Below are 7,815 nucleotides of genomic sequence, written 5' to 3'. Positions count from 1 at the left end.
TTTTACAGCTACCAGTGAAGAAAGAAATATTTGTATCCTGACAGAGTGTACCAGCTCAGTGCTCAGGAACAATCCAGATACTGGGATGTACCAGGAAAGGAACAGGGAATCCACAATGCATCTGAATCTTGACAGCCATGAGCTATTCTGGTCACCAACCCTCTCAGAAAGGATTTATTAGAAGTGGAGAACACATGAAGATGGGCAATAATCACAGTTATGGAATGGCTTCTGCTTGTTAAATGACTTCAAATAATTGACCTAGGACTGCTAATGCTGGGAAGGATATGACTGCAGGGGATTTTGTCACCCAATGCACAGCTCAGCTGTGGAGCCTGTTGCTGAGCTGTTGCAGAGGTTAAATTGGATGTGAGCTCAAACACAACTAGGCAAATAAATAGGAAAAAAATTCACTAGTGTGGTGGTTCAGCAAATAAAGACACAGACACCATCTCTGACTCAGGAAAGCAGAGCTGCAGCTACCTGGGCACAGGGAGAGTATTTCCAATGCTTCTGCAACCCTGTAATCCTCTCTGTGGACCCTGCTGTCAGTCTCCAGTTGTGACAGGTACTGGTCTGGATGGGCTTTCTTTTACCTATTCTGTCTAGTTTTATGTTCTCCCTGCAGCCCTTCTGCATACAGCTCCATGATCACATGCTAAAATATGCCTTTACTCAGTTGCTTTACACCTGGGGAGTGGCACAAAACCCAACCACCAGGGAGGAAAGTTCCCCCTTGGCTGTACATCAAATTGCTGATCCTCTTCCCTGCTCAAAAACCTGACAGCCCAGAGCCACACGAGGGGCAGGCTGGTGTAGGCACCCAATTTCTCCAGAAGAGCCCAGCAGTGCCTGCTGCACCTGCTGGAGCCCAGCATTCCAGCCCCTGACAGAGAGCAGCACGTCTGAGCCCAGCAGAGGGGAATGAGGTTCAGGCAGCTGCAGCATATGGGCTCGGGTTCTGAATCTCTCCTACCAATTTGTACAGCAAACCTGCAATTTCTGTGGTAGCCATGGAAACTGAGGTACTGGAGCACAATGAAGCACATGTGTGAACGCTGTTGCCACCACTGAGCGTGCATCACTCAGCACTTCTCGCCAGCAAGGGCAAACAGGATATCTGGGTAATCGCAGGTTGGTTGTGGCCACTGGGTCTACACCAGGCTAAATAGGTACCAGACCACAGCAGCTGTTCTGCTGGGACCAGGGGGGAGGATACCTGCTGGAAGGCAAGGCCAGTGGCAAGGAAGACAACCCTGTCCACTCCAGAAGAAAAGAAAAACAAGGAATGTCTGGGAAGAAATGCTCCCTGGTGAGCTGTACAAAAAGGATAGAAACCTGGCTTATTTTTTCTCCCTTCACATTGCTAGCAATCTCAATACCCCTAAAAGTTTGGGGTTTGATTGTTTCTCAGTCAGTGAACTACAGAAGTCAATGGAGTCATCTCACCTGGAGTGACAAGGAAAAAATATGCCCCTGCCAGTCAATTTTCTTGTGAAAGAAGTGTCCAGAAGCAGGTGAAGGACTCTCATTCAATGTGCAGCATAAAGCTGTAAAGAACTGCAAACTAGGGAGGCTCATCCTGTAAAATTAACCAAAAAAAAAGCAAACATTATTTCTTTCAGACAAGTTCTCTGTAGATCACTCTGCAAACCTTTTGCTTAACCACTGCTATTGAGGCCAGAGTTATAATTCTCTCCAGACTCACCAGGTGTTTTGGTTTGAGCCGGCTGTGCTGCTTAGGATTTTAAAGTTGCACAGATCAGGTCAGTCTGGCCAAAGGCTGCCCTCCCTCGGGGTTTGAGGCAGACCTGAAAACAGAGATGGTGACTTCTCAGGGTGGTTTACACCAAGGAACTTGAGCTTTACAGTCTGGATAAGAATTTCAACAGGGAACAAACACAGATAACCCTTCAAGCAAGCTGGAGTAAAGCAAAAAAGCCCCCAACATGTATTGCTTAAATACTGAAGCTGTGTACAGTTAAGTGACAAAGGGGCTTAAAAATAGGGCAAAGCACAAAAGATTCCTGATAATTTCCAGCAGTTGCTTGGCTGACACAAAAAGTTGTCTGACCAGGGGTGATGCACACTGAAATGCTGCTGGGTGAGCAGAGAGGTGAGCAGGGAGCCAGCTCGAGGGTCAGCCCAGCGCAGGCAGCTGGGCTCAGCACTCCCACCCCACAGCCTGCAGCACCTGCTCTCAAACACAGCAATTAAGATTTCTAACATGAAGAGGTTCTTAACATCCATCATGTGGAAGCTGAACACCGTGGTGGGGATGCCATGTCCTTGGCAGGGAACCCCTGCATTGTAGCTCCTAATTAGGGACCCCTGAGTTCACCGTTTTAATGGGTACCTAAAGATCAAAACATAAGAACGAAACTGCTACGTGCTCAGTTTTCATTTTTACCTTTGAAAAGGAAAGATCTCTGCCACCACTGCCCACCTGAAAAATCTAAATCCTGAAGTCTGGATGTGACAGTTTTTCAAGCAGTGTCACTGCCCTCTGTATCTGTTCTCTAGCCAGTATGTATCTATTTATTAACTGTACCTATACTTGGGTGTGAGGTGAGGGCTCATCCAAATGGGCTCCATTTCATGCTTTTTTGTACTTTGGGCTCACTAACCAGTTCACAGATGCCTTACAGGGTATCAGCCTCACCAGCTGCCTGGTACCTGCAGCTTAAGGGTACAGACATTGTGTAATTTGGGATGCCAGATTTGCAAACACAACAGCTCTGTGGCTGGATGGGCTCTCCAGCCCAGCCTGGTGCGTTGGCTCCTGAAGGGACCTGACTGGGGATTAATTTCTGAGGTTTACAGAAGTGGTAAACTGGACACCAGGAGAGGAGGATCGATTACATGCACGAAATATCACAGTATTTCATATGGGATCTCTAAGTCAGGCTCCTCCAAATGACTTCATTTCTGCCAACAGTAATATTCCTAAACAATGCAATTTCAGAATTAGGCCAAGATTTAAGTTTATCAAAATAACTGAAGTGTTACTTATGTTCCAAATTCTGTTCACTTTACTTTTACCTTTCTTACTCTCAAAACTCATTAGGTGGGCTTTTATGTCCATGAGTACACTATTCACAATATTTGGGAGGCTGAAGATTGTCCCATTTCCCCAGAAGCACTTTCTCCACCAGCCCCTGGTTCCTGCCTGGCATTTTCACACATGTAATATTAAACCACAGCAAAAAGGAGAAAGCATTGCCATGGGTTACAAAAGAGGCACTGAAATTGGATGAGCAAAACTCTCAGGTCTGCAAAAGGGACAAGGCTTTACAGGAAAAATTACAGTAAATATTCACTGGCATTTGAGGAAGAAAAATGGGCATTTAGTTCACTGGTCACTGCAGAGAAGCAGAGGGAAGAATCACAGGTTAATTCTGCTCTGAACTTGAAAGTCACAGAAGCAAAAGAGATCACGGATCCCTTGTTAATCTTCTCCTTTACAGCTACAATGCTGTGAGGCTGTGACAGGAGGGATGTGCTTATTGATAGCCAGGTTACTCAGAGGAGCAGTGGTGGGAGGGAATTACATGAAAACAAGCTCCTAATTGCTGTTCCTTTTCTGCTGAGGATCATGCAGTGTTCATGGGCAAATTAAAGTTCAGATTTTAGCAAATGCACAGCCCCATTGCAAGGGCCCCATTATTCCTAAAGTGGAATAAATAATTTCCAGTGAATAACTCGGTTGCATTCTGCCTATGAAGCTCATACAGATCACTGTCCTCAAATTATTCCTGGTCAATTAAACTTCACAAGTTCGACTTTACAAGCTGTGAATATTTGAAATTTGAGCTGCTGCTCAGGGGTGATATTGATTCTCTTCTCTCTTTGGTTGAGTGCACAAGCTTGTCTATGAACACTTACATTAAACAACCGAAAATTCATCTTTTACAAATACACAGGTGTAACTGAAATTTGTTTCCTTCATAAAATTTGGCTACTAAAATTCAATTACTGAAGATAGAGCTTAATTTGATTGTAGTTTTGTGTTACAGAAGCACCTAGAGTCAAGTCCAGCCAAGGTTAAGGTACTCTGGGTACTACTAAAGCAGTCTGTGTCTTGCAAATGAATGTCCTAGAGCCACATAAACATTTTAGAAATGGCAATACATTTATACACAAAAGAAATCTCAGAAATTTGGGGTAGTTGCATTTCTTCATATATTTTATGGCTACTGAATAGTCACAGAACAATTTTGCATACCTTGGGAGACTAATAATTTACAGCACATGACACAAACTCTACACAAAAGTCTGTTACACAGTTTTCAGTAGTAATTCAAGCCTCTGCTTAAGCAGTCTCAGCCTTCACAAATGAGAACAATATTTTGTTATTTTAGGTAACCAATCAGGCATTTCAAACAGAAAATATGAGCTCAAACAAACTGCAGTTGACCAGACTGTGATACTCAGTGAACTGTGACCACTGTGATATTCAGTGAGTACTTTTGTAGTGAGGTTGCAAAAGTGAGAAGCAGATTAACTAAGGAAAATAGGAAAACAGCCCATGTGGCATCAGCAATACCTGGCTGCAGCACGAGGATGTCCTGGGCTTGTGGCCAGCAGGTTGGACCTGCAGCACCTCGGGAAGGCACGGAGCTGGTACAAGGTCAGGTGAGCAGCTCAGCAGGGATTTCCTTCTGGCAGACACTAAGGCACAGCTCTTGTTCCATCTCTTGTTCTCTTCGTTGAAGGCAGGAGGTTTGCAGTGTCCCTCCTGGGTTCTCTGGAAGAAGGGTCCCCCTCTGGCACCAGGGTATGGATGCAGATGCAGCCAGGAGCGATGAGCAGTCCATGCTGTCACTCCTGTGTCACCAGTGGAACATTCCTTAGTCTGGAAGTTTCTGGTTTTTGGAGACAATTTGCAAATGGCATTACGTACAATGGGAATGTAAGGTGTAGACCCCTTGGCATGTTTTCTTTGTTATACCCTTTCTCTAAACACAAAGCTTTATTCTTTGTAAAACCCATGGCGTTCATGCAGAATTAGGAGTTTTGGAGTTACTGAATGCAGCTGTTTCTGTCCTTCTCAGCTTTCTAATGCCCTCAGAAATCTGCCAGTTGGATAGGCTACTTAATACAGACAGTTTATAAGCTTAAAAACGTGATCTTGAGAGGAACAAACACTGAGTTTTGGACAAAAATGGAGTTGGAAGAGTGTGAAATGCTTTTCTTTATTTAGATTTTCTTCATTTAGATTTCTTCACTAGATGGTCAATGGAAGAGGCAAACAGGCCTGGAGGTACGCTAGGAAAGAGATCTCTTTAAACAACAGGCCTTTTTGGCTTGTTCAAGTGGCAGTTAAGTCATCGTGCACTTGGTTTTGACAACAATGAAATTTTAGAGGACTGAGACCTGACTTATTGGGAAAAAAAAGCAAGAAGGAATCCCAGTGGTGCACACAGGACACAGGATATGGCGGTAGTAACTGAACTCTACAAATTTCTGGCCTAATCTCTGATAACCAAAACAACTTCCCTGTCACATGGTTTTGATCTGCATTTGGGCAGTGCAGATGCCCAAGCCCCAGACAGTCCCTGCAGAAGGGGACCCCTGACCCAGCTGTGCTGCTCTCCTGCTCCCCAGTGCCCAGCTGATGGCACCAGTCCTCACACAGCCCCACGATTCCATTCCCATCTGCTCTGATTAAATTCACCAGATAGCCAAAACTCTTCTGCCCTTTGAAAGTTATTGCCTCCCAATAACCTAATAAAAAAAACATCTAGCAACCTTTAGAAGTTCAGATATGTCCTGTTTGATTTACTGCATGAAGGGAAGAGGATCAGGACTGGGAGACTGGAAACAAATACATGGATCAAACTTGACAACTGCAAAGTTCTGCTGTTAACACTGCGTCTGAGCAGCTCCGGTGGCTCTAAAGCAATGAGATTATTATAAATTTTGTATTCATTAGCACCTCCTCTCTCTTTTTCTCCAAGCTACGTAGGCCAACACTGCTCAGCATTTCTTGGCTGATATACAAAAACCAAGCAGCTCCTTTACTGCACAGAATCATCCATGTGCATTAAATGCCACATCCAAATTTCTGGATCCTGGCCTCTGCCGTGATTCAGCACAACAAATGTGTGGCAATGGTGGCCCTGTTACAAACAAGACACCAACTCAGAAGTGCTCCCTGCACCTGATCTGGAGGGTGGGCCCTGACAGTGCAGAGCTGCAAAGGAGAATTCTGCAGGAAAAGGCTTTCTGCCGCTGTTTGAGAACTGGATTGGGAACCACCTAGGACATACAATCCTGTGTATGCCCACACCTCTGCTGGAAATACAGGCTCGGTTTCAAATACAAGGTTCTGTAGTTAGTGAAATCCTCTGCCTTTACCTCCTGATTTATTTTAATCATTTTTAATAGTTGTCAGTGAGGAAAGCTTAACCAGCAATTTGGGCCTTTAATATTTTATCTTTTGTTTTTCCCTAAATTCACTTCTTATTCAGATTCACTCAGCCCTGAAGTTACCACACACTCTGAAACTCCATAAATCTTGCACAGGTTCCCACAAACGTGGTCTTTGTGATGTTTCTCCCTTCTGTCACGATACTGAAGGTGTTGAGCTTTTAAATATTTTCCCTGCTTGGTCTGGGAGTTGGCAGGTTAACCTCCTGACAGCTTCATTCTTACTTGCTTATCTTTTAATTTCCCACTTGAATGAGAAGCTTTTGCACATAGCAATGCAAGGAATAAAGACAGGAAAAGTAGTTATACTTGAATTTTTAAAAATATCATGGTACACTGCCTGCAGTGGAGCTGCTGTTCAAACATAGCTGGGTTTGCAAAGCTGGGTGGCAAGATGCCAGCAGGTGCTCCAGCTTCACACCTGAGCAGGAAAATGCTTTGCTCAGAGATGCCCAGCTACATTCCCAGCTTGAAGGACTCTTTCCTTCTTTAATTCAAGTACAGCCTTCTAGTCTGCACTGGAGCAGGTTTTGGTATTTGTAGTCATCACAAAATATTCCTGGATTTTTTCCTAATTCATAAGCAGATTTTTTTTTAATGTGAGGAACATATAAAGCTGATAATATACATTCTCTAAACCACAGCACCAGAGCTTTGGAAATAATCTGTGCAGCAATAAGGTTGACAGGAGCAGTGGCTTTGCTGTGTTCGTAGGTGAACTGTTCTGATATGTGGTAGAAATTCAGTTAAGAGAAAGCCTGAAATGGCATGAGCTAACTGGAGCTCACATATCTCAGAAATTGAAATCACATCCTATTTTTTTACAAAAAGTAATTAACTCCTGGTACCTTCATTTTCAAATCCTGAGTTTGGAACCCCTGTGGGCCCAATTTTGAAGTGCTGAGCAACGACCCATAGAAAAATCACTTCATTGTGTCATAGGTTGGGAACTTAAGAGATATTTTAGAGAAGCTAATCAATAAAGATATGCCAGCCATTAGACCAAGAAGACATTATTCTAGCTGAGACATCAACTTATGTCTTTCTCCCCATGAAGAGTTAGCAATTTTGTTTAAGTGCATCATGAAGACAGAAACTCCCTGTAACTGGAGGAAAGAGGGTTGGATTTTGTTACACTGGGATAAGTCTAAGAGGAACTCCTCTCGAATTCACCAAATAAACTTTAGCCAGAGATTAATAATGAAACAGGAGATGTGGCAGATGGTGGTGCTCATGGAGGAACTTGGTCCTATTTACATTTTCTCCCACTGAAAGGAAGCATTCAACAATTTTAAAAAAGAAGGCTCCTGACAATGGATTTGGAAACTTCTTAGAATAATCCATTTAATACAGGAGATACAGAAGAATTATTTCCAAACTGGG

Source organism: Aphelocoma coerulescens, chromosome 12 (genome assembly GCF_041296385.1).
Source record: "Aphelocoma coerulescens isolate FSJ_1873_10779 chromosome 12, UR_Acoe_1.0, whole genome shotgun sequence".
NCBI classification, from domain to species: Eukaryota; Metazoa; Chordata; class Aves; order Passeriformes; family Corvidae; genus Aphelocoma; species Aphelocoma coerulescens.
The sequence above is the reverse complement of the archived record's forward strand: the minus strand, read 5'-3'. Positions refer to the sequence as shown.